The 25620-nt window shown below is 36.3% G+C and overlaps 1 protein-coding gene across 2 annotated transcripts in view; it reads right to left on the reverse strand.

Annotated features, from left to right (window-relative positions):
* Window positions 1-25620, reverse strand: part of Cntn5 (contactin 5) — a 1105069-nt gene that overhangs the window by 358807 nt on the left and 720642 nt on the right. The window lies entirely within an intron of this gene.

Below are 25620 nucleotides of genomic sequence, written 5' to 3' on the forward strand. Positions count from 1 at the left end.
AAGGTAACTAAATAGGTACTGATAATACTGTCATCATTATAGCACTAAACACTGTGCCTAAATAAAACCTTATGATTAGATACCGCTAGGATCTTTATGAGAACACTAGGGTGCTGGTCTAGATGGGGTGATTCAAATTTTAACAATCACTTCAAAATAATACAGCCCTCTTTGTTCTTTCCTGTGCCTTGCTTGTCCAGTTTACTTTTGCAAAAATAATAATTCATTGTTTTATTTGGTATATTCATTTCTGAGAATGGGTACTCTCCAATAATACTCATACTTAGAGAATCTGAAAGAGAATCTGAATCTGTATAAATTTAATGTTGGTATAAAGTATCATCATATTGTAATAAGCTTCCTATTATCCAAATCAAGTTATCTCAAGCTCAACACAACTGACATTTGAGGCCAGATAACTGTTTGTTCTGAGAGCCTATCTTGTGTATTGTAGGACTTTCACCAATGTCTGTATCCTTAGATGGTAAAGACATGTCCCATCTCCCACCTCCCCTCAGCCTGTTACTGCACTTACGTGCTCTTTAGGATTCTCTAAGTCTTAGTACCATTACATATACCCACTCGCAGACATAAAGATGCTGAATAAACCAATGAATTTCTGCTTTACAGAAGTACAATTGCAAAAGAAAAGCATACGGAAGAGCAAAGAGGACCATGGTATTTCTAGACGTTGCTAGATGTCTCTTGGGAAAATAAGGACTATCTTTGATTGAATGTCACTGATCTAGAGTGACCTAGAAGTGCAATATTATAGTTCCTAACTATTTAGGTTATTTTGTGATTATATTTATTGTTTCATTTCATAACATTTAAATAGATCAAACCTAGCTGCACCGGTTTTGGTTTGCATTTACTTTAGGGAAAAGACATTATCCTTCCTTCATGATTTTATTTTCCCAGCACATACAGGGATACTCAGTAGAGTTTGCTGAGATAAATCTTAATTAGAACTCAATCACAATCTAAGCACAGATCTATAAGGAACATTATTCACTGTGATTTAGTGGATCAAAATATATTTTACCATTTTGATAATGTTTCAGGCTATATCCATCCTATTATCAAATATGGAAAATATATGAACAATTTGGTTAAATATATATCGACAATGGTATGACATGGAACCTATCAGATTATCATTTTTTATTTCTCATGTAAAAGTTTACTAGATGTAAAAAAGTTCAATTATATGAGCTTTTCAGTTGTGTGATTTTCTGCATAAAAATTTACATTGCAAACATGTAGACTTCTATAAAATGTGGCAGAATCTGAGACAATAAATTTTGCTTCTTTTGTTCAATCATTTTAAGGCTAACTTATTTTTTTTTCTATTTTTAAAATGAAATGTGCAATTCTCTTAATTTATTTGGTTGTATTAAAAAGCAAGTCTATGTAAATTAATTCAAGATAATGGAAACAATGAAAATGTAGACATAACGTAGAAGGAAACAATTTGCACATGTATTTATTGCACTTAGGGTCTGAACTAAATATTTAAGAGAGAAATCAGCTCCTTATATTGTTAGAAAAATTTTCAGATTCCTTCACTACTGTTTTAAGGTATTGGCACAACTTATAAGAGTCCATACTTTTCCACATAATCATTTTTAGAATTTACAAATTACTCTAAAAAATTGAATTGCTGCTAAATTAGTTCAACAAAGATAGCCTACTCTAAGCAAAGCTATACAAACCTTAGTGTTTACAAAGAGTAATAAATGATAAACTCACAACTTAAATTGAGTCAAGCCATGAAGATACTAATTTAGATTCAAGGCAGATAAGTTTTTACAGTGGGTCTTATCCATTAGTCTTTGTTGCTCTGTTTTGACTATAGAGACATACTTTTCCTTCATATTATTTTTTATCCCTAAAAAAAGAGATGACTTAAATATGTAAATTTATCCTTGGTGTCCTTGGCTTAAAATAATTCAAAATTGTTACTTGTAGTTTGCACTTCCCATCATATACCATGATTTCCTGAGAAGCTGAAGATCTGACTCATCCAATTTCATAAAAAAAAAAAATTGGCAGTGAGTGGGAATTGAACCCAGGACCTCCTGCATGCTAGGAAAATGCTCTATCACTGAGCCATCTCCCCATCCACCAGTTGCTCTAATCTTCTCTTACATGCTATGTAGTAACTTTCAGTGTTTGAAGATATATGAAGTGTGTACTGTGTTTTAGGAATTTGGGTAAACAGTCTCTGTTATTAATAAAATATGACAGATTTTCTGCACTTTACTGAATTGAAGCTAAGGACTGTTTAGATTAAGTAGGTACTCTTTATTTTATTTCCAAGACAGAAAGGAAGTTATATGGGAGGTGCAAGCAGAATCTTCAGATGAAATTAAAGCAATGAAAGCCTTCTCTGACATAGGGAGCCACCTGTCCTAAGTGACAACAAATATGAAAACTAAGTATTAGCAAAGATCATACCCTCACCCCTTTCACGTCATCCAAAATCACAATGCTTTGTTCGTTTCTTTTGTTAAGTCTCATTCTTAGGAAAAAAAACCAGACAACACCAATTTAAATGTTTTAGTGCCATTTTTATGATACAGACACTTCCCCAAAATATCCTTGTATCTATCATAATAGGTTTGGGGGAGCTTTCATTTTCCTTTATTAAACAGAAGGAAAGATATAAAATGTAATGGTGTGTATTTTCTGTGCAGGATAAACCTTCCACAGTTTACTGCCGCCTGGTTCAATTTCTGGATTGAGGCATGCTATTAGTTAAGTTGCAAACTGAAGCACTGTGACATTTAGGACCATTGGTTTTCCACTAAGAAGCAGGGCTGCTATTACCACCCTGCCTCATCTTGTCAAGCTTCAGGCTGTAGCTGCACACAGGCTCAGGAAGAGCTTGGGTCCCTAAGGGAAAAGCCAAGTTCTTGAGAGCATTAAAAAAAAAAAAAAAGGGCCCATTGTTCGCCCTTACCGTTGCTGCTTTTTCTCTTATGGCCAATATGGAGCCACAAAAATGGCACCCCAAATGATCCTTGTTGCCATAAACTGGATGGCAGCCTGGGCACTCACATTTCTGAGGCACAGCCCTGTCACCGTGGGCCACCCTGTCCATATCTGCACTGTGTTAATTGGGCGAGGTCAGCTCGTTCCTTCTTTGCTGAGTTTTTCCCAGAGGGGAAGAATGGTTCCAGTGAGTGATGCTTCATGTCTAAGGGCTCTCATTTTCAATGCTTGTTAGCTTAGTGCCTCTTTGCAATGTATCAGAACCATGTGAGAGAGAGCATTTACACTGCTTACCCTCCAGACCGGCTTTGCAGAGCAAAGAGCCTGCAGCTCCAAGCAGCTAGACAGTCCTCACCTCTTCATACGTGAACATGGGGTTATTCTAATTCGAATCACACTGCTTGGTGTACTTGATGAGTCCAGAGGAATTCTGCTAGACAATGAGTTAAAAAATAGCCCGCTTCGAGTGGGTTAGTTTAGAAATGTCATATATGCAAAAATTCTTTTCTCCCCTTTCTCAGTGTTTTCATCTACAAAATAAAATAATATGAAGACCTATTTTGTAGGTATTGCATTAGCTTGATTAACCAGGTATCAGCTGAGCCCTATGTCTCCCTGGTGGTATGAATTCTATAAATATTGTTTTATTTTGTTGTCTATCAATGGAATAATAGGTCTTTCGAATATGTTCCTAACTTATGTATGCTTAAAATATAAGGGAACAACAGACCTTATTCTAACCACACATGTTGCTTATTACTATGATGAGACAACAGTTACAATGGACTGGAGATTCACTTTCTTCATTTTTTTAGTCCATCTGACTTGATTCACAGGAGTTATTCTCTTTCATATGTCTTAACCCTCACCAGGACACCAACTGGCGAGTGGGCTAGAGAGAAATAAGGCTCTGCTGTTTGATATTACTGGGACTGTAATAACAAGGTTCACAAATAACCCTTTTACTATTATGGGAGAGTCTGGATTTCTTCTTGTCTGTACCTAAAATGTTTCCTGTACCTCAGCACTGAACAGCAGGCAGTGTCCTTTGGGAGAAAAGAGAAGAAAATGGTGAGGGGATTTGGAGGATTAATTGGAAAATGCTCCTCTATTTCCTATTATACCCCTAAGAATAAAAACTCTAAGTCCTGCTACTTTGCAAAGCATCCTCTTTGAAATAGATTTGATGGAAAGACTAGGATTCCTTCTTCCTGGTGGGAGGAAAAAGTCAAACTAGAGAAAGGGAGTGGGAACATATGTAAGAGCTTCCTTTACAAAGCTAAATCTAGTGAGGCAGGATGAAAGAGGGGAGCAATGCCCCACATACAGTCTCATCTGCAGCAATTTGAAGTCCATAGCTTTGGCCAAAGATAGCACTCAAGGGAGCACAAGTGAGCTAAGAAGAGAATTCAACTAAGTAGAAATGACTACAGGGGTTAACTTACATTGCTTTTGGAAGGACATTTCAGTAATATTTAACAACTTTAACAATAATTCTTTCACAGGGAAATTTCATCACTAGGAATATTATAAAAAGAAATAATTGCCAACATAAGTTATTTATTAATGTTCACTGTAAAGTATTTTACAACCTGAAATCTTATTCTCTTAAATATGTAATAATAGAAGCGAAATAAATTATATCATCTTTCTGGAATACTAGGCAGTCTTTAAAATTGGATATTAACTAATTTTTGACATGGAATGGTGATTTTGACATTGGAGGTCTCCATGGTAATATATTACACTGCTTATTGAAAAGTAAATCTAACATCTAATGCCATTAGGTATGTGTTGTAAGGAATGTATTAATATCTATTCACTTAGAATGGCACTACCTATGTAACATAGAACTAAGACACAAGGCATTTTCTGTAGGGATAAATTTTCTTGTGGCATGCTTATTGAGAAAGGGTGGCTTTAATATGCTACCTCCAGGCAGGTCACATTTTTATAGAATGTTGATAACATCAGGTTCTTATTGATTAATTGACCTCCTTATATCTTAAAGAATGAGCATAAATATACAAATATGGGTGTGAACATACAAATGTGAAGAAGAGAATGGTGGGAGATGCATTTGACCCTTTTCCACTACAAACACTTGTATTTTTAGGACTTTACTACAAACTATAGCAAAAGAGCCATAGCTTGTTTTTTAAATTGCACTATAGATTATTTTCTTTTCTATTTAGTCATTGCATATATAAAAACTATCTCACTTTTAGAAAGTAATTAACATGAGAGAAATTGCTAAGAATAATTTAAATAATTATATTTAAGTAAATATAAAGATTACATCCTGATTATATTGTGTGTGCACAGTCCTCATATAAAGTAAAATTTTTACCAATTGACAATTGTTTAAACACAAAAATAGGCTGACTAATACAGGTACTTGGTTAAAATTTTTAATGATTCTAGAGAATGCATAGATATAGATAAACTCTGAGTTAAGAAAAATATTTTTCAAATAAGAAAATTTAAAAAGGGAAAGTAACCACTTGTTTTTACTGTCATTTCAACAGCATTGCTATTGGTCATCCTTCTTTTTAATAGAAATTGAGTAATCTTCATTAAGAAAGGAATAAAATATGTGTGCTTTAGACCTCTCACATTTGTGGAGAAGAAAATGCCCGTCACTCCAAAATGAAGCAAATAATAGATACTCATTACATTATGTCCAAGTGTTCATGTATGGGATGATAGCAACACAAAAAGTAGTAGCAAGGTTTTCTTAGAGCTTCACTGTACAAAGGCTGAAACAATTGCATTCTAGAGGAAATTAAGGAAGTACCTATAATATGAAAATTAAAACTCACAGAAAGTTAGAATCCTAACTCAAAGATTTCTACTGCAGTGCTGGTAGCAGCTTTACTCAGGATAAGTTAAACAGAAAGCAATGGTAATTTCCATCAGCTGGTGAATGGATGAACAAAGTGCTGGTCACTGAGTAAAACAGAACTAAATGCTGACAGCAGCATGAGTGAATCTCAAGAACCTGACGCTCAGGGAAAGAAGCCTGGCTAAAGACATGACATACTATGTGATTTCTTTGAAAAGAATTTCTGAAGAAATTAAAATTTAGGGACAGAAAGCAACTGTGTTAGACCAGGGGAGGAAGTTGGAGGAGACAATGGATTGGTGAGGAACTTCCTAACGTGGGGGAAGTGCTCTATATCATGAGTATGACTCTATTACATGACTCTTTTGTTTGATTTAAAGGTAAGTGAATTATACAGTAAAATTTGTTAGTCCTTGTGTGCTAACTGTGCCTCAATAAAGCTAATTCAAAATAGACCATATTCAATGTGTAAGATAAAAGATAAAAATATTGACTCAACATTAATTTTTCAATTGAGTGCAATAATTAAAATTGCTAACTAGGTAACATTTTCTATTTGTTTCTGTTCCTCGACAGTATGTTAATGTCACGTGTGATTCAATAACTACACACTACATTTATTTCCTTGAAAATAAGCTAATAAAGAATGGTAATTCTTTATTCCCCATTATCTTAGGGAAAGTCATAAGAAGCTATTTAAGATTGGTTTCTGGGGCCTTTTCAGTCGGTTTAAAAATATTTGTACTTATTGACCATCTGATACATCCAAGGCTGTGTTAGGAAAGATAAAAAAGATTGAAAGATGTGTGGTTTGCCTCAGCAGCCTTCCTCAAGTAGGCAACATAAGTCACATAGGATTATCAGGCAATGAAGTAAGGCATGGAATTGAGACAGGAGAAGAATTTTTATGGGCCCTTAGGAACGCTGATGAGAAGCAGGGAAGGACAGAGCACGCTCCCATTATGCAATCGATCTTAACAAGAGTAAGTGAGGATGCACAGCTGTCATAATCACCACCAGGAATAGCATCAACTGTGTGGCAGTCGTCATGTAGGAAACTTTCCATATGTAATCTCCAACTACAGTATACATGCAAAATTTTGAAAATGAGGAATAATGGCAAGTACATATTGTACTTCTTTCTTCCCCGACACTTAACAACTGTTAAGTGACCAACTTGAATCTTTTTCACCCAAGAACACAAAAGTTAAAATATATGTTATGCTTCTTTTAAAGACTAAGTCAAGTTTCAACAGGTGGCAGGAAGGGAGAAGGGGGAGGCTTCTTTAGATATGATAAAAGGCAAGAATGCAACAAACACAATACATGTGTGAGCCAGAGAGGGACACAGATAAACAAAAGCTTCAGTCTTCTATAGCACAGACAAAAAATATATAGGACACTAAAAATGTATTGGATAAGGAACTTGAAGCTTGCTTAAAAGGGTGATGGGGAGACACTGAAGTCTTGCATGGTGATGAGTGCTAAGGAAAAGATACCATCAGTGTACAAGAAGGACTAGTTTGGACTCATGAGTCAGAGGGATACTGTAACACATGCACGTTTTTAATGTTTAAACTGCAACTCAGTCACCCTCTTTCTTTCTACTTTGAGTTTTAGAGCAAGCACAAATGTCGGTATTACGCTCATATACTCACAGAGGAATGAGTTCATTTAGCATAAATCACCTCAGTTCCTATTACAGTTTCATTCTGGAGAGGTAGATTCCTCCATGAGGTTAGCCTTTCTTCATTCTTCCTGGTCACAGCTTCTCTTGCCTATTCTAGGGTCTTACAATGTGATGCCACCAACCAACTTCTGTATGCATTTCTTTATCAGCTAGCTCTTTAATTCCAAAATCTTCTTGTGACTTGAAAAGTCCAGTGCTGTCTTTCCCTATCTCTTTTGTTTCAAAAATAAACACCATAAGAAAGGGACTAAGGTAGAGTGAAGAAAAACACAGGAGATGAACCAACTGGGGCTATAATACACATATACATGGAAATGTCACAAGGAAATTCCCTGTGTAGCTACCTTTATCACAAGAAGCAAAAATATCATTTTTTTCCTTTCTTCTACAAAATCGAGGAATAGGGAGGCAGAACAGGTTCTGCTCAGAGTGGGGGAGGGTGTTGGTACCAGTGGGAGGGGAGAGGTGATGGGGAAAGGGGATAGGAGGATGAATACAGTGTAAAAATGTGTACATATGTATGTAAATGCAAAAATGATACCTGTTGAAGCTATTCCAGGAATGGGGGGCTGGGGAAAAAGGAGAGCAGTGGAGGAGGTGAATTCAAGTATGATATATTTGATACATTGTAAGAACTTTTGTAAATGCCACAATGTACCCCACCCAGCACAACAATAAAAAATAAAATTTGCACATGTAAGTTTTCAAAATAAATAAACATCATGACAAGACAATACTTACTGCTTCCACCAATTTTTAAACAATAAAAATATGGCCTTGCTTTGGGCCATGGTCCCAAAGCTGATTTTCCTTTTATCTCTTCTGGCTTTCCAACAGCCTGGCCTAGGGCCTTCTCTGTCATCACACTGCTTTTCTTCAACTGTGTACGCTACACTCTTGGTCACTCTATCCATGTACAAATCTTCTCTTTTTGGGGATTTTACATCTTTTCTTTTCTCTTCACCAGTGTCAGTAGCTTCCCCTGTCTTTGCTGGACCCTCCTGCTCAATTTATCCCTGAAATAGAATGACTGTCTGTGACTTTGGCAGTCTCTTTCCATTCGCCCCTTTGCTGTGCTGGCATGATTGCGATTGTCTAATAACTGGGTGATTCCAGCATTTTTATCTCTAAAGCTTGCCACCTAAATTCCTGAACCAGATCCCAATGTGTTTTCTACAAGATGCCCAGAAATTCTCTTAAATTCTTCATGTTCAAAACCAAAACATAGAAACCTCCTTCCTCTGTCTTTTTCTTCTTTTATGTATCGTATCTAGAGAAGTGGCCTTATCACCAACAAGAAACTTTAGTGACACACACACTCGCCCATGCTGTGAGTGAGATTGGTGCTGTGTTAGGGTTAGTGCAATGAGTACTTCCAACTCCTTCCTGTCCCTGCTCTCTGTAACACATTTATGAGACTTACTGACAACTGTCACCTCTTGCCTGCTTTTATTTGTGTTTTTCAGAATATATAATACTGTTCCTCCATAATTTGACTCCTAATTTTGTAGTTTTATCACTCACTAAGGGTACTTCACCTTCCTTTTTTGGGGATAGGATGGGGTAAAATACTGGAGTTTAATGTCAGGACCTTATACTCCCAGGCAGGTGCTCTCCACTTGAGCTGCACCTCCAGCCCTTTTTGCTGTAGGTTTGTTTTTTGTCTAGGCTAGGCTGAGATTGCAAGTCTCCTATCTATGTCTCTCTCATTGCTGGGATTACAGACAGGGCTACCATGCCCAGAACTCTTAGTCAGAACTCCTGCAATCTACCCAGAACATTAGTTTTACAAATATCATAGATGTGCAAGTTTGCTTCCTTTTTTTATGAAATTAAATGGAAACCATAAATATAGGGATCACAACTTTTCTCATTTTTCTCTCTCTTTTTATGACAAAAGGCAAATACAGTGTGATGGTTCATACAATCAAATTAGTATCTATTGCTCAAAGATGTTACATATGGACTGTGGGAGAAGTAAGCTCTTTCTTTCCTCTGGTGCTGCCAGGTTGGGTGGTAGGTGCCACTTTTCTTCTCTCTACCTCCTTTTCTCCAACCTCAGGCAGCATAAAGACTAGGTGTAGGGAAAAAAATACAACCAACATACAGAGAGAAACAGAGGTAAGAGGAAAGATTCTTGGTTATGTCTGCTTAGTTTCTGGAATTTCCTGGCTCTGGAGCCAATGTATTTCCTGTTTAGATTAAGTTTAAGCTATTTTGAGGGCTAAATAATGTATGATTTCCTGTCCCATCCCACCACAGATTCTGTAAAAAGAGGGCAATTCATAAGGAAGTAGGAAGAAAAGATGGCTGTGTCAAGAAGGCCTCTTAACCCAGCCCAGGATGAAAGCCCACATCAGCCCAGGATGAAAATTTTGCTTTACAACAGTGGTCAGCAAACCTCAGGAGCAGCCAAACCTGATCACTGACTACCTTTTCATGGTGCAGGAGTCAGAAAGGGATTTCACATTTCTCAAAAGTTGGAAAACATTTGAAAGAATATTGAGAAGTGTATGAAATTCAAAAGCTGGTGTACATAATAAAGTTTTATTTTAACAGAGACAGACATTCATTTTCTCATTGCCTTTGACCGTTTACAGATGACAGAATGGAGTTGAGAAGCTGTCTGAGACTGTATGGCCACAAAGCCAAACATACCTCCTAGTGAAGAATCAGTAACACAAAATTTTGCTCACTGCTTACTGAGAGGAATTTAACTTTGAAGAGATGCTTAGTTCAGTGTGCTAAATATAAAGGGAAAAATAAGCAATAAGGTTTCTCAGAGAAGAAATCAAAGAACTGGTCTCAGACATTGTTGATTCTATTATTTTTGGTGCTAATCAAACTTTGTTTAAAGCCAGAACCTGTATTTATTTTCCTTGGCTTTTCTTTTTCTGAATCAAAGTGACTGTTCTCTATTTCTGTCAAAGGGCTATTGTATTCTAACTACCTAAGAAGAAGCTTGGGAAAAACAAAACTCATATCCTATTTTATAGTATTGAACAAATACAGGGTCTGTTATTAGTTCTATCTGTTAAGGGTAGAGACAGGCTAAGTTTTAATACTTTCCACCTAAGCAACATTCTAGCAAATAGTATAGACAGGATTCACATTCACCTACCTGTCTGCATGAGGTGTGTCTTATTTTACCAAATTCCCTCCTTGGGTTGCAGTTGATGGAAAATGTAATTTCTTTGGTACGTCACAGCATATCAAGAGAGAATAATATTAAGTGTTTTGAAAATATAAGGTTTTTTATTTTAAAAGCTGATCATTTCAACCTTAGTTGTATTTCACCACTCTAATTTCACTGGCTGTTTGACCCGTGTGGCCAAACCAATGAAAAGTAGAGATACATATCAATAGAACACAAAAACTAGTTAATCCAGGTGAAGTGAGCCCAGAGCTAAAGAAGAGCATAGTTTCCTTTCCTGGTCTCTGATTCTCCACACTCAAGTATTTCACAAAAAGGAAGACAAAAAAGTCAGATTATATTAAGGAGTTAGGAACACATGGTCAAATCCAAGTAAACAATTTAAAATAATTGAATATATACCAAAGCCTCTCTGTGTTGAAAACTCAACCAAATCTAAGAAGGAAAAAGGAGAATTATAATATTCTAAGTTGTTTCCCTTCTGCTGTGTCTAAATCTTCTAAAACAAACTCCTGGATAAAATGTTTACTTTGTGATACTTAGTTTTCCATGTACAAAGTCTGTCAGATACAGTTAAATTACCAAAGATTCCACAATGCATTGAGTTTTCCTTTTCAGGGACATACAATGAATATATTACAATGAAGCAGACCATATGACAAAATGAATAAAGACGAGTATTTTAAAATGGATCTTTGAAGATTTTAAAAGAATGTCAAAATGCATCTTTTGGTAACTACCAAGTTTAGGTAGACAACTACTTAACTTTTGCTACAAATGCTACAATGGAGAGCATTGAAAAATAGAAACATTTTTTGGGTAAATTGAGGGTATAAAACTTGTATTACTTTTTGTAGGGAAAAAGATGAATAACAAAAAAAATTCTATGTTTAATATTTCACTCAATATTTTGTACTCTCCAGTGATCTTGTCTGACTTTTGATAACTACTGAAATAGACACTTAGGTGCTACATTATTTTAATTGGTAAACCTACTAAAATTTTTTGTACTTATTAATCTTCATGTATATCATTGAGTTTGGCAGAGTTGAATGTATTTAGTCAACAGTTTGATCAAGTCAATCAAAATAATTGGTAAAATTATTTGAATTGGTATGACAAACACTTTTGAGCAGAAGCCTACGTATACACAGCATAGGGATTTTTCAATAAAACACCACTGTGATGTATAGAAAAGACAATATGATGCAAAGGATACATGGCTTGGAGCCAAACAAGCCAGTTCTGTCTTTTATTTATTAGCTGTGGGATGTTTGGCAAGTGGCTGACTACAATATCCTTATTGATAACATGGAGGTGATAGCAGCAAACTTATAAAGCAAGGATAAAAATAAGGTACATAAGGAAAATGTAAAATATGGGTTTCCTTTTTTTCCTCTTTATCCCAATGAAATGGGAAACTCTATGCAGATTTTAAAATATTTGTGTCCAACTCCATACTAATGAAAGGGGAAATACACCAAAAGAAAATAACAATTATCAACCTATATGCACCCAACGTCAATGCACCCAGTTTCATGAAACATACTCTGAAGGATCTAAAAACATAAATAAACTCCAATACAGTGGTAGTGGGAGACTTTAATACCCATCTATCACCAATAGATAGGTCATCCAAACAAAAAAATCAATAAAGAAATTCTAGAACTAAATCACACCATAGATCAAATGGACCTAGCTGATGTCTACAGAATATTTCATCCAACTTCTGCACAATACACATTCTTCTCAGCAGCCCATGGAACCTTTTTCAAAACTGATCATATCTTAGGGCACAAAGCAAGCCTCAGCAAATATAAGAAAATAGAAATAATCCCATGCATTCTGTCTGACCACAATGCATTAAAACTAGAAATCAACTCAAAAACAGCGTAAAAAACACACAAACAATTGAAGCTGAACAACACATTACTCGATGAATGGGTCACTTATGAAATAAAAGAGGAAATTAAAAGTTTCCTGGAAGTTAATGAAAATGAAAACATGACCTACCAGAACCTATGGGACACAGCAAAGGCTGTGTCCTAAGAGGAAAGTCTATAGTCATGAGTGGATATATTAAAAGAACAGAAAGAACTCAAATCAATGACTTAATGCTACATTTCAAACTCCTAGAAAAACAAGAACAAACAAACCCCAAAACAAGCAGAAGGAAAGAAATAATTAAGATAAGGGCTGAAATCAATGAAATAGAAACAAAAAAACCCATACAAAGAATCAGCAAAAGAAAAAGCTGGTTCTTTGAAAAAATAAATAAGATTGACAGACCACTGGTAAACCTGACTAAAATAAGGAGAGAAAAAACCCAAATCAGTAAAATCAGAAATTCAAATGGAGAGATGACAACAAACACCACAGAAATCCAGGAATCATCAGAGACTACTTTGAGAACCTATATTCTAATAAATTTGAAAATCTTGAAGAAATGGACAGATTTCTAGAAACTTACAACCACCCAAAACTGAACCAAGAGGACATTAATCACTGAATAGATCTATAACACAAAAGAAATTGAAGCAGCAATCAAGAGTCTCCCAGAAAAGAAAAGTCCAGGACCTGATGGATTCTCTGCTGAATTCTATCAGACATTTAAAGAAGAACTAATACCAACTCTCCTTAAACTGTTCCATGAAATAGAAAGGGAAGGAAAACTGTCTAACACATTTTATGAAGCCAATATTACTCTCATCTCAAAACCAGACAAAGACACCTCCAAAAAGGAGAACTATAGGCCAATCTCCCTAATGAACATCGATGCAAAAATCTTCAATAAAATAATGGCAAACCGAATCCAGCAACACATTAGAAAGATCATTCACCACGACCAAGTTGGCTTCATCTCAGGGATGCAGGGGTGGCTCAACATATGCAAATCTATAAATGTAATACAGCACATTAATAGAACCAAAGACAAAAACCACTTATCATCTCATTGATGCATAAAAAGCCTTCAACAAGACCCAACACCACTTCATGATAAAAGCTCTAAGAAAACTAGGAATAGAAGGAACATTATAAAAGCTATATATGACAAACCTACAGCCAACATCATACTTAATGGTGAAAAACTGAAACCATTCCCCCTAAAATCAGGAACAAGAAAAGGATGCCCACTCTCCCCACTCCTATTCAACATAGTACTGGAATTTCTAGCCAGAGCAACTGGGCAAGAAGAAGAAATAAAAGGAATAGAAATAGGCAAAGAAACTGTCAAAATATCCTTATTTGCAGATGATATGATCCTATACCTTAAAGACCCAAAAAAACGCTACTCAAAAACTCTTAGACACCATAAACAGCTACAGTAAGGTGGCAGGATACAAAATCAACCTTTACAAAAATCATTAGCTTTTCTATACACCAACAATGAACAAACTGAGAAAGAATATATGAAAACAATTCCATTCACAATAGCCTCAAAAATAATCAAATACCTAAGAGTAAATTTAACAAAGGATGTGAATGGCCTCTACAAAGAGAATTACAGATCCCTGAAGAAAGAGATCAAGGAAAACTACAGAAGTTGGAAAGACCTCCCGTGCTCATGGATCTATAGAATCAACATAGTAAAAATGTCTATACTCCCAAAAGCAATCTACATGTTTAATGCAATTCCCATCAAAATCCCAATGACTTTCATCACCGAGATTGAGAAACCTACTCTAAAGTTCATTTGGAAACACACGAGACTGCGAATAGCCAAGGCAATACTCAGCAAAAAGAACAATGCTGGAGGTATCACAATACCTGACTTCAAATATATTACAAAACAATAGCAATAAAAACAGCATGGTACTGGCACAAAAACAGACATGAAGACCAGTGGAACAGAATAGAGGACCCTGATATGAATCCACACAACTACATCCACCTCATTTTTGACAAAGGTGCCAAAAACATATGGTGGAGAAAAGACAGCCTCTTCAACAAACGTTGCTGGGAGAAGTGGTTCTCCATCTGCAAAAAACTGAAACTAGATCCATGTCTATCACCCTGTACTAGAATCAATTCAAAATGGTACAAGGACCTAAATATCAGACGTGAAACTCTGAGTTACTATAGAAAGGAGCAGGAAACACTCTGGAACAAATAGGTATGGCAAAGACTTCCTCAATAGAACCCCAGCAGCCCAGCAACTAAGAGAAAGGATGGACAAATGGGACTTTATAAAATTAAAAAGCTTCTGCACAACAAAAGAAATGGTCTCTAAACTGAAGAGACCACCCACAGAGTGGGAGAAAATATTTGCCAGCTATACATCAGACAAGGGACTGATAACCAGAATATACAGGGAACTTAAGAAACTAAACTCTCCCAAAATCAATGAACCAATAAAGAAATGGGCAAGTGAACTAAACAGAACTTTCTTAAAAGAAGACATACAAATGGCAAAAAAAAAAAAAAAAAAAAAACCACATGAAAAACTGCTCACCATCTCTAGCCATAAAGGAAATGCAAATAAAAACCACACTAAGATTCCATCTCACCCCTGTTAGAATATCCATCATCAAAAACACCACCAGAAACAAGTGCTGGTGAGGATGTGGGAAAAAAGGAACCCTAATCCACTGCTGGTGGGAATGCAAGCTGGTGCAACCACTCTGGAAAAAAATTTGGAGACTTCTTAAAAATCTAAACATAGACCTGGCATATGATCCAGCAATCCCACTCCTGGGGATATACCCAAAGGAATGCAACACAGGTTACTCCAGGGGCACCTGCACACCCATGTTTATTGCAGCACTATTCACAATAGCCAAGTTATGGAAACAGCCAAGATGCCCCAGCACTGATGAATGGATCAAGAAAATGTGGTGTCTATACACAATGGAATTTTATGCAGCCATGAAGAAGAATGAAATCTTATCATTTGCAGGTAAGTGGATGGAACTGGAGAACATCATTCTGAATGAGGTCAGCCAGGCTCAGAAGACCAAAAATCGTATGTTCTCCCTCATATGTGGAATTTAGATCTAGGGCAAATGCAGCAATGTGGTTGGACTTGGGTCACAAGAAAAGGGGAGAGCACATGTGGGAGATATAGGAATAGGTAGAAACCCCAAAACATGAAAGCGTTTGATGTCCCCACTCCAGAGGAACTAATACAGAAACCTTAAAATGACAGGTTATCAAGAGCAGGGGATCAGGAACCAATGTAAAGATCAGTTAGAGATGAATCAACATGGGTCATAACACATGGGTACACGAAAGCAATAGTAGGAATCTTTCTGTACAGCTATCCTTAACTAGCAAAAAAGCTTTGTCTTCCTTATTATGCATATATCCTTTATTCAATAAAATCTGTGATAAGGGCAGAACGGGACCTGCCTGAAACTGAGGAAGGGAGGGGGGCAGAGTGGAGAAATGACCCAAACAATGTATGCACATGTGAATAAATAAACAAAAAAAATTGTGTTCAAATAATTTAACTCAAGTTTCCGCCAATTACAAGATTTTTTAGAAAATAAAAATAATAATCTCATGAGAAATTAATTCATCATTTTTAAAATTGGTCCAATCAAAATATGCTTCCTAGAATCTGTGCCACCTTGCCAATGTCGTTATTGGAGTCAGTTACTCATACTACATGAGAATATAGTTATCGTATTTTGCAAAGTGAAACCAGCAATCCTGGAAAAGCTGTGGATTTCATAAGTTAATTATGGCACATTTGGAAAACAGTAAAGTTACTTTAGAGCACAGTTACAATCAAGTAACAAGAAACTCTACAAGAGTGAAGACATTAGGTGTATTAGCATAGAGTAATTTGAAATACAGTAAGAAGGGTCTTGGGGAAAATGCTACACTCAAATGTGTTGGGATGACTACTTTTTCTGTCTTGGCACAGACTTAATGTAAAGTATGAGCTCTCAGGCTACCTCACTATGCTGCACAATAAAGAATGCTAAGAAATTCTTGACTCAATTTTTGTGATAGCTGTATTTGTTGTTAAACAGATGTCATAGTTCTATTTATCATTAAAAATCATGAAATGGAGATTTTACAACATAAAACTTCATTTCATAAGAAAAAATCCTAACCAGAGTATTTTATTTTCATAAGTGGAATTCTGGTTTCCCACTTACATGGATTTAAAATTTAAATTTACGTAGGGAGCTAACTATCCTAGGTTAAAAAGGTTCCTCTCCCTTCCCCCTCAGGGATCCTTTGCCTACTTGAGTCCCTTTCTCATCTCAAATCTCATACTACATTTTTAGGTCTCCTTATTATGAACTTGATGTCAACTAATTGCTGCCAATTAGTAATTAGTGTGAGCAGATCATGGTTTAAAGTATCACCTTTCTCAAAAACATTTGCATTTTAAAGAGGGTTCTGGAAGACAGATCTTCAAGACAAAACTGAATCTAATGTTTACTTTCCTCCAAGCATTGGGCTAATTGCCTTACATAAACTACCTCTTAATTCTCACAGCAGTCCTGAGGCAGCTTTTATTATCCCCTTTACAGGCAAGATAAGGCTTAACTTTTTTTTTTTTGGGTTTTATCTTCTTTTTTTTTTTTTAACAAACAAAAGCCAACAGTAATTGTCGAAGTCAGGGTAAGAGCTCCTGGCTGCCTGGGCCCATTTCTCAGGTGAAGATCAGGGCACTGGATAACTGTTCTGAACTCCTTAGGGACCACGTGTCATTTCCTCATCACAATGTGTGTGGAGCCCTCTCTGGATCTGGTGACTTATAGACCATCTATTTTCACAATGGATTTGAGGTTGGTGAACCTGTCTTCTGTCTTAAATTGGATTAAGATAAAAATATATATAAACAAAACAAAAAGGTCTCGTTTTGAAGCAGACTCTATTCAGATGAAATGTTGTAGCTTAGACATAGGAGGTGAAGTCACTCATAGTCCTAACGACTGCTTTGCAGAAGAGGTGACTCAGCCGGGGGTCTGAGGTGTTTCTTGGATTGCATCTATGACAGGACCTGGGATTTTGGACCTCCATTGCCCATTATTATTTGAGTATTTTTCCTTTTCTTGTGGGGAATGGTGTAAGTACAGAGGTGTGAACTCAGGGCCTCACCCTTGGTGGACAGCCACTCGACCACTTGAGCCATGAATTTGGGCTTTTTTGTTCTGTTTTTTTTTTCTTGGAGACAGGATGTTACTTTTTGCCCAGGCTGGCCTGGGTTATGATGAGCTTCCTATCTTCACTCTTCATTATTTACAAACATAGAGTCCTGTTTTCTCAGCATCTCTGAGGTACATTAATTCTTGAGGCTTCTAAGTCATTAAGTTTGATAAACACAATAAAAGTACTGAAGAGTCAATGAATCCTTGGCATCAGAGTTAGCTTAATATTTTCAATCAGTTAACTTCCTGTTTACAAACATTTGAGGTAAAAAGGGAAGCTTGGATATTTTTAGAAACCTGCTTAAAACATCCTACATAAATGCACAAATTCTGTCATCAAGGGGAAGTTATTTAAACTTGTTGGCATCTTAGAAGCAAAGCAATTTTATTTTTTCCAGAAAGAGAAATGTATTCTCTTGATTGACTGTGGTGAGCACACTGTGAACACTCTTTCTAAGAGATCTCAACCCATTTTATAATTTCATCCCCATCCATTTTGGTAACTATGACTAAAATTTTGTTCTGCCTTCTGTAGCTAAGACTTAAGGTATCACAATCAAAACCCTTCTTAAATCAACTTTTTCATTTCTTAGTTAATAGAAGGCTGTCATACAGCCAGAAATTGTAGTTTACTTTCTTCTCCAAATTTTGTTTATTAATGAATGAATGGATCAATCACCAAAATCAGTCATATTTCATATTTAATGTGATCAAAATGATATTAAATAAACATCAAAATTTTATATATAATCTGTAGAATAGTGTGAATACAATAATTTTGAAATGAAAAGATTGGAAAAAATTTTAAAATCTTCATTTAACAATAGCAATGAAAAAGAATAAGGGTGAAAGAGGGCAAATTATAAAACAATAAATAATGTAAAACAAGATACTAGAAGTAAATGTAAATGGCCCAAACTTATTATTTAAAAGACAGGCACTAAATAAATGTCTGTTGAATAAAAAGATAAGTAAAATATTTGACATAATTAAATACACATTATTTTTGAAAGGTTCATAATTCCATTGTTTAAACAAACTTAGTTTGTATTCGTGCTATAAAGGTTTTAGTATAGCTTTAAGCAAAATATCAATTATTGAGTATAAAATACACCAAAGACTGAAGTATGTTTCTATCACTTGCTAGTGGGGAGAGCTTAAATATTTTACTTAATCTTCTTAAATCTCTGATTCTTTATTGGTATCATAAAATGACAGTAATTTCTTAATCTGATTTTGTTAGGATTATATAATTCTTATATTATACCATGGGATATTTGTACCTATTTTTACTATAGCTTCATACTGTCTTTCCAGTACTGGAAATTCAACCCAGGACCTTGTGTATGGTAGCCAAACAAATACCAACCAAGCTACATCACCAGCCCCTATACCCTCATACTTTGGTCAAGAATTGTAAGTCTTACTTCAGATGTAAGCTTCTGAATATCTCTACACACAATTAAACTAAATTTACTGCAGTAAAGTAGTAATTACTATTTTATTTAAAAGTACTTGGTCAGAGCTTCTGAACCATAAAATAATTTAATGTGATTATAGGTGCTGTCAGGATTATTTATACATTTTCATAGAACGTTCTTTACAGTAAAATCATGAGTTTGAAAATTACTAAACTGAAAGAAGTGTTTTTTGGAAACCCAAAATCATTATGACCAAATATGTTTAACAGTCTTGGTAAACATCTTGCCTTCTGGTAGATGGGGAATTCCTTCAGAACCTAATCAAGATGTTTTCATTCTCATATCTTACTGACTAGCTTTAATATCAATCTTTTGGGAATTAAGAAGGGAAATTTAGCAAATTAGGCAATCCTAGCTTTTATTTTATCTAAAAATGTATGTTGCTTATCCATTTGAGGGCATAAGAACACAGATCATTTTCTGAAGTTTTAAGATCTTCTCTGAGGTCTAAGCTGTTAAAATTTCATACCACCAATGAATGAGAATAGTTGCTATACTTTGAAATAGTGATATTTGAAAGTGATATTTTTGTGATATTTTGTGACCCAAATAGCTATCATGAATGTGAATACGATAAACTAATAGCAGAAGACTGACAATGACTGTCAAAACTCTGTAAAACTCAGCTTTTTGAATCAGCATACTCATTCAATTACTTCCTAAGCATTTGAAGCACTGTGTTAAATGCTGGGAAGATAAAATTGGAACTGGGCACCAGTGACTCAAGTCTTCAATCCTAGTCACTGGGCAGAGATCTGGAGGATTGTAGTTTCAGGCCAGCCTAGGAAAAAAAGCTTGTGAGATCCCATCTCAACCAATAGTGTCATGCACCTGTCATTCCAAGCCACATGGGAAGCTGAGATCTGAAGGATCGTGGCTCCAGGCTGGCATGGGCAAAAAACTATGATACCCCATATCACAGGAAAAAAGCTGAGTGTGGTAGAACATACTTGTCAGTCCAGCATTAGAAGGAAACTTAAAATAGGAGGATTGAGATCCATGCTGACCCAGGCAAAAAGCAAGACATTGATCTCCAAAATAACCCCAGCAAAAAGATCTGGAGGTGTGGCCCAAGTGGCAGAGCACAGGCCTAACAAGTGTGAATCCCTGAGTTCAAACCCTTGTACCACCAAAAAAGAAAAAGAAACACAAATGCCAGTTTGGGGACTCAACCTTGGGTCATTCTGTATTCCCTCATCTGCCCCTTTAGCATGCATGTACAACAGAATTTCCTAAGATGCTTTCAAAGTTTTCTTTTGTATTGCATAAGCAAGGCACTAGATTTAAGTGACCATTTCTCAATTTGATTGTGGTCTCAACTAATTCCAGTATGTTAGGTTTCAGGGGCTGCTTTAGCAAAAAATATAAAATGTCATACTTTATTCTTCCATGTTGATGACACAAACCACATTTCAAATTTCCTGTGCAGTTATATTCATTCATAAAATAATTGAGAAAAATATAAATGCAAAGAAAGCCTTTTTTACTACACAACTGGTCTAATTTTCCCCTCCTTCTTTATGATTTGTCTCTTAAACTTTCTGATAGTTATGTATTTGGTTAAAGTTGACTCAGTTTCATTCGTTTCTGAATAGTGTGCATAGATTCATTCAATAAATACACTTGAATTCTTACTGTGTGCCGGGTCTTTCTTAGGTAGCAGGATATAATGGACAAAGCCTACAAAATTTCTGCCCGACTGGAATTTGTGTTATAATTGAAGGAAAATGAACAATGAACTAATTGTGCACAGTGTGTGTAAATAATGAGTGTTTTGTGGAAAACACAAGGCAGAGAAAAAGGAAAGGATTTGTGAAGTGCAAATCAAATCAGGAACGGTTTTGCTCAGGAGGCAAAATCTGAAGAAAATAAACCATACAAGGGAGTGAGCCAGTCACATCCCAGGGACAGAGTGACACAGGCACTGGGAATGGCAATATACCTGGTTATTTCAGGGTCATCAAGGAGACGATGTCTATGTGGCAAGGTAGAATGAGGGAGAGCAGATGATGTGGTCCGAGAGATCACGTGGAGCCAGAAGTGGAGGCTCTCCAGACTGAAGTAAAGAGCATGGCTCTGAGCAAGATGGAGTGTCAGTCTGCTGTACCTCCTTCAACAAAATTCTGTAGATTGGATGACTTAAACAACAGAATATTTTCCTCTCAGTTTTGATGGGTGAAATTCTGATACTAGAGTGAATACATGGTCAGTTTCTGGTGATGGATTCCTTCCTAGCTTGTGGATGACTTCCTCCTTTCTGTGTTTTCACAAGCAGAATGCAGTAAGAACAGACGCTGTTGTCTCTTCTTCCTAAGGTTCTGAGGCTCACTTTCAAAACCTCTCTAAAATATTAATGTCCCGTAAGCACCATTTCCACCACCTTCCATGTTCTGAATGTCTGTGTGCCTCCAAAATGCATAGGTTGAAACCTTAACTCCTAGGAGGTAGGACCTTTCATTAGGGTTAAGGTCACGAAAGCAGAGACCTCATGAATAAGATTGCTGCTCTTATAAAAGAGAACTAAGAGAGACTTCTTGAACATTCTACCCTGTGAGGACATCGTGAGAGGATATTGCTTATGAATCAGAAATGAGGCCATCACCGATAGACAGAACTGCAAGTGTTTTATATGTGGGAAACAGAGAAAGTGAGAAGTGAAGAATGACTGATAAGATGAACAAGAAATGGAATTTCTACTGATAGAGATGGAAAAGCTGTAGATGGAGAAGGTCTGGGGGAGATAGAACCAGGAATTAAGCTCTAGATATGGTTAATCATGAAATGTCTATCAGAAATCTAAATGGAGATGTTGGTTATACAACAGGCAGGATCGACAAGACACAGTTGCAGTTGCAGACATATATTTGGGAAATGTCCACATTTTAAAGCTGTGTTATCAACTAAAAACTAAGTGAGTGGAGATTTAGTAAGTAAAGAGGAAGTGAAAGGACCAACAATTGAGGTACAATAATATAAATAGTTTGATAAAATGAGACAAAGTTGGCAAGAGATTAAAAGGTAAGACATAAGAGAGTGAATACTGTAAGTCAAATGAAAAGAATGTTTTACCTATATAGAGATGACCAACTTCAGAACTGAAAATAATCCCAATATTGACCAATGGAGGAATAGATAAACAGAATGCCAGGGCATCCATGCAACAGAATAGTATTTGAAAATGTAAAGTAAGACACTCTTGATTATCGAGACCTATCTCACAAAAAATGTACTAAATAAAAGAAGCCAAAGACACATATACAAAGAGACGGCAGGTTGCTTTATTCCATTAAAATGAAAGTTCTAGAGAAGGAAAAACTGTAGAGTCAGTAATTAGATCAAAAATTGCCTAGAGACATGGGTGGGAGAAAGGTTGAATAACTGAAATGACAGAGTGTTCTAACACTGAGTTTTGGTGATGATGACACAAGTGTATAAAATTCATTGAATTGCACATTTAAAATGGGTGAATGTTATAGATTATAACTTGCACCTCAAGAAATATGTCAGAAAGGACGTGCCCTAATAAAAGAAGGGTGGGGGGTGTAACTGTGTCAGGGCTTGTGGAACTTACCATTCCAGGTGTTTTTCTTTTCAAAGTGAGACAGGATGCAGAGTTATCAGCTCAGATAAGGATGGAAGACACATGGGAGATGTAGCGAAGAACAAAGAATCAGGCCTTTTTTCCTATTGATCTTTGAGTTGTACTTGAAGTTTATAGTTTGGGTTTTAATTTGAGGTCAGTCTGCACACCAAGGTTGCTTTGTTTGGTTTTGTGTACATGGTTTTGTTTTTTGTCTTTTGGGTTTTAAAAACAGAGTCATATAAAGGTGAATAGGCTCAGGTATGCAGTAGATGGAGACTGGATTTATACCAGGATTAGGGTTTTGTCAACTGTCCAATCATTGTGGTGAAGCAAAAGAAGGATAAGGGAACTGGTGGTTTTTTTTTCTTTTATTATTCATATGTGCATACAAGGCTTGGGTCATTTCTCCCCCCTGCCCCCACCCCCTCCCTTACCACCCACTCCACCCCCTCCCGCTCCCCCCACCCCCTCAATACCCTGCAGAAACTATTTTGCCCTTATCTCTAATTTTGTTGTAGAGAGAGTATAAGCAATAACAGGAAGGGACAAGGGTTTTTGCTGAAGTTATACTCAAAAATATGACAGTGATCACGGAAAAAGGAGAACTGAAGGAGGGAAAGTGGAGCGAAAAGGACACAGGATCAATGGTTTATCAATTTGCATGAGATTAAAGAACTCCCAGAATCAGAGAACCAGAGGGAATGAGCAAAAATTAAACACTGTTCAAAGAAAAGGCACTTGTAACTACAGCAATTGAGAGATAACAGCTCTTGGTAAGAACCTATCAAGTGCCCATGTTGGTTGTAAAACAAGACCATTGAGCAATCATCTTGCTTTATGCAAGATGAGGTTCAGAGATCAGTTTTTATTAAATAAAGTATACATATTCTTATATTATATGTATTTTATCACATATGCAATTCATTATACTATTTTCCACCAGAAACCTCTGGAGCTTTCTCTGCCAAGTGTAACCTTGCAGTTTTGCATTCTATATTGTCCCCTCCCATTTCACTTGTTTTTCATTAATACATGTTCTAATGCATGTTGGGATATAGAAGCCTTGTTTTCCCACAGCAGTCACTCCACATGACTCCTTAGCCTTAGAGGTGCCCTAATAAAAGAAGGGTGGGGTGTGACTGTGACAGGGCTTTGGAACATATCTTCCAGGTTATTTTCTTTTCAAAGTGAAACAGGATGTAGGGTTATCAGCTCAGAGTAAGGATAGAAGACACATGGGAGATGTGGATTTTAATTGGATTTGATTTTTTCATCTTCTATAGAGCCCATCGTGGTCTTCTTCTCTTCTTTGCTCTTTTCCCTTTCTCCTCCTCCTCCTTTCCTTTGTAATGCTGACAATTATTCTTCTAACACTACTCTTCAAACTAAACTGATTTAATGAGCAACAGTAGACATCACCCATACTGATACTCTAGAATTTCCTTAACCTACAGAAAATTGTCCTACTGGTCAAGACCAAAACATATGTTGCCTTGAAGGAAACTACATCTGGATTTAGATGTAGGTAAGATTATATGTTCTTACTCTAAACTCCCCAAACTGCTCATAGAAGGATGGAATGACAGCTGACATATAAGAACTCTATGGGAACAAAGTAGAAATTATTCCCAATTGTGATTTTGTCCAAGTTTCAAAGCAAAGTATTTTCAGAAATATTATCCCCCTAAAATGTGGTGTATTTTATTTTCAATTAAAATTCAAAGCAAAATAGAACAAACCATTAGGGGTGTGGTGGTAACTCCTGTAATCTTAGCTTTTTGGGAGGTAGAGGTAGGAGGTTCACAGTGGGCAAAAGCATGAGAACCCATCTGAAAAACAAAAGGACTGGGAGTGTGGAAGGTAGGATGAGGATGACTCATGTGGTAGAGTGAGTCCAATCCCCATTATCAGAAAAGCAAAACAAAACAAAAATTCTAGACTGAGTCTGATGAAGATGAAAAAGCTTAAGAAAATTGATGTAGGTTCTTTCATTATTTTTGTTGAGAATTATCTATACTAGACTCTAAATGGGACCCATTGCTAAACTGGCAATATAACTTTGAAACAAACCTGGCTGTCACACTAAATAAAGAAAATTTGATTATGATACCAGGACCCTGAATTGTTCCCAGTGTTGTGATTTTCTGAGGTGTTTGTTAGTTAAAACAAGCTTGTGCTCCATGCCCTCTGCCTCAGCTCCCTACCCCTTCTCTTTCTCTTTCTTTTTCTCTCTCTTGTTAATTGATATTGGCCTCTCTTAAATTTTATTATAGAAACACTATACTGAGGTGCAAAGAGGAACTCATCTCAAATTATAACATCTAAGCAAAATGAATATAATTAGCTATGAGCTGCCCAAAGTGCATACAATTAATGAGTACAGTTTGCTATTCTGTGTCCTTAAATTGCATGAAATCCTTGTCTTATAGGAAAGACCTCAAGTCCCCAAAAACATAACAAGTATGCTACAATTTTGTTTGACTCTCAAAAACTATTTCTTAGCAGTTTTTGTTCCGGTGTGGCAAAGAACGCTCTAAAGAGCCAAGTTTTCAGTTTATCTCTGAAAGAAAATGTACATTGGTATTCTATTAACTCAGCTGATACTTCAAACAGTTTTGAAAGTTTTCATTCTCTCTGTTTATCACTTCCCTTGTGCTCCAGGCGATATATTCCTCACTGATGGCAGGCAGAGGTGCGACCAAGACAGTCAACAGTTAGAATGGCAATAAAACCGTCTTACAGAAAGCACGTAGTCCCCCGA

This window comes from Castor canadensis, chromosome 2 (genome assembly GCF_047511655.1).
Source record: "Castor canadensis chromosome 2, mCasCan1.hap1v2, whole genome shotgun sequence".
NCBI classification, from domain to species: Eukaryota; Metazoa; Chordata; class Mammalia; order Rodentia; family Castoridae; genus Castor; species Castor canadensis.